The following is a 2,938-nucleotide window of genomic DNA, read 5'->3' as shown; positions in this document are numbered from 1 at the left end:
ACTTTGCACGCAGGTTGATTTCCTCACCCTGGGATCAGCAAGAATGAAGGAACGAAGCTTCTGGTCTCCGGGGATGGAGAGGTGATGTTGGGGCTCGGGGTGTGCAAGGAAGGTGGGAGGGTGCAGCTGGAGACATGCCACCAGACATCCAGGACGAGGAGACAAAGAAAGGAAAGGGAAGAGACATTTTCCTACCCCATCCTGCCTGTTCCCAGCTGTCATTCACGTGCTGATCCTCCCTCAGCCATGCCCTTCCTGTAAATGTAGAGGATGGGGGTGTCATTGGATGAGACGAATTGCAGGGTCCAGCCACCCGGGAAGCAGGTGGCCACCCTCTTTCCTCTGTCTGCTTTAGGTGCAAGAAGCTCTTTTCCACAGTTCTCCATTCCTTGCCTGACTCAGGAAATGCACCTGATTTTGTGCTGGTTCCTACAGGAGCATTTGCTGGAACAGGTGGTGGCTCAATTTTTTGCTGCAAATGGGAGAAGTTCATAGAGACACTAAATACCAGGTGAGACCCCGCACACAAGAGACTCCTAAACCAGTGCCTTCCTCTGGGATCTGCAGAGAAACGCCCCGGCCAGGAAGTGCCCGAGACAGCAAATGCTGGTGGGTGTTCTTGTCCAGGACAACTTGTTAGTAACTTAGGGACTCTTAGCTAGTGAAGCAGAAACCAGGGAGGACCTCATTGTTCAACCTTCATCCCTCCCTGGGTGTCTGGAGAGAGAGAGGGGGAGACAGGAGTTGGACTAGAGAGAGATCCATCTACCCGGCTCTCCCCATGGGGTTGTCATCCAGCCAAAATGAGGTCATGTTTGTGAAAGTACTTTCCAAAGTACAGGGCGTAATGCAGGTTAATAATGAAGCAATTAGGAGCTAGCCAAAGAGTGAGCTTTGTGATGGAATCCACACTAGGCAGAGACGGCCACAAAATAGCAGGCTCGGCCAGGACGGGAAAGCAGGATCTCCTGCACTGGAAGCATCCTTGAGCCCACATTTTATAGGTTAGGCTCACTCTGTTACACAATCAATCACCGATGAGTGGACAGAGCATGGCTGTTCCTGCTTTGCTCCATAAATATTCAATTATGTGGCTTCAAGCCCAGTCACATCCCATTTTTTGTGGGGGGAGATGATTTAAGATAAAATGGTGGAGAGGATCTGAGCCTCTTGGTGTCAGGAAATGAGCTGCTCTGGATCACACGGGCTTCATCATCTTTACCTCCTGGGGCCTTCGAGGACCTTCAGTGACGGAAACAAACCCTGTGGGATGGGGTCTGGCAGGGCTTCTCAGAGGCGATGCATCCATTTTTTTGTCCCTAGTTTCCTTAAAAAAACACCACAATCCAACACAGGATTTCAGAAATTGTGGCATACAGTGTTTATGTTTAATGAATTGACTTTAAGCTCATAACAATACAACACAACCTAATTACGCTATTCAAAATAAAATTACAGGATTTATTTAAAATATTACTTCATGGTGCGTGTGGCTAGTGGGTTAAGTTTCAAGGCGTCAGGAGACGCCTGTCTTCCTCCAGTCCTGGTGGCATGCCCTAAGGCCGTGGATGACTGTGATCCTTGGTGAGGATGAAGCCTAAGTCCTTTGGGGACCCCCTGCCCACCCCAGGCAGCCCTTGGGTCTTGCCTTCTGTCTGCCCTTTGCTTATCAAGTAGCACAAACTCCTCAGCTGGGAATTTAAGGCCTCCATGATCCTGCCCCAGCTAAGCTGGCTGGTGGTCTTTCCTGCCCTCCCCTGCTGAGTTCCCTTGTACCAGTCCTGGTGGTAAGCTCAGGCTCCCCAAGGAGCAGCTAGGGTATTAGAGGGAATGAATGGTGGCTCCAAAAGATACATCCAAGTCTCAATCCCTGGAACCTATGTATATTACCTTATATATCAAAGTGCTGAGTTTTTCCTTATATGGCAAAATATGTGATTAAGTTAAGGATCTTGAGAGGAGGATCTTTTCCTGGATTATCTGGATGGGCCCTAAATGCTACACATGTGTCCTTATAAGAAGGAGGCAGGAGGAAATCAGAGACAAACACGTGGAGGAGAAGCCACATGAGGACAAAGCAGAGAGAGATGCTACCACAAGCCAAGGGACATCTGAGCCATTGGAAGCTGGAAGAGGCAGGAGGGTCCTCCTCTAGAGCCTTCCTGTTGGAGTGAGCAGGGACCTAAAAGCACATGGGCTGTAGGCAAATTTTAAAAGGACACAGTTTTTTCTTGGCATGCATTTCTCTGAGTTCCCTCTTTTCCCATGGTTATTTGATATTTTGAACCTTGGTTATGGGGCAACTTGACATTATTTATATGAATGTAAAGTTGTTTTCCAGCCAGCCTGGAGCTGCAGACTTGCATATACCATCCAGACCTGGGAAACCAAGGAGGCTGTCAGTAAAGCTGTGCTGACTGCACCCTCCAGCAGGACCTGAGACAACAGCAAGGATGGGAGCAGAAACCAGACCGAGCCGCGGGGAGACCTTGCACCTGGCTCCCTGCACGAAGCCTCTGAAGCTCACGTCCCCTCCCTCCTGTTTTCATTTCCCACGTTCCACTCCCTCAGCCCCCTCTTTAAAATCCCCTCAGTAAACGTAACTCTTGGAGATGGCTTTAGTCTGGCCATTCTTCTTCAGGTTTACCGGAGAGAAGGGTCAGCCCAACATCTCTCCTCAGGTCACCGGTGCTCATAAATAAAAGCTGACTTCCATTTTCACCAACATTTGACTTTTATTGGTTTTTGCCTGGGGGCAGGAAGCTGGACCTGTATGACCAGTATCAAATTTGGGGGAGCCTCAGGCAGGAGTTGATGGGCCCCTGTAGTGTTCCATGACAGCCAGCCATGCTGAAACCTGGATCTTGGCCTTTTGGCTTCCTAGGCTGCTAGAGAATTAATTTCTGTTGTTTTAAGCCACCAGGTTTGTGGCACCTTG

At 49.4% G+C, this 2,938-nt stretch overlaps 1 long non-coding RNA gene across 1 annotated transcript; it reads left to right on the top strand.

Annotated features, from left to right (window-relative positions):
* The first annotated feature begins 10 nt into the window (after positions 1–10).
* LOC103581250 lies at positions 11–2,596 on the top strand. The gene is made up of 3 exons (XR_549638.1): positions 11–81; positions 356–511; positions 2,331–2,596. It is a non-coding gene; the product is annotated as an uncharacterized LOC103581250 (long non-coding RNA).
* Positions 2,597–2,938: the final 342 nt, after the last annotated feature.

Source organism: Galeopterus variegatus, unplaced genomic scaffold, assembly GCF_000696425.1.
Source record: "Galeopterus variegatus unplaced genomic scaffold, G_variegatus-3.0.2 Scaffold171, whole genome shotgun sequence".
NCBI lineage: Eukaryota > Metazoa > Chordata > Mammalia > Dermoptera > Cynocephalidae > Galeopterus > Galeopterus variegatus.
This window is presented reverse-complemented; position numbering and strand designations above follow the sequence as displayed.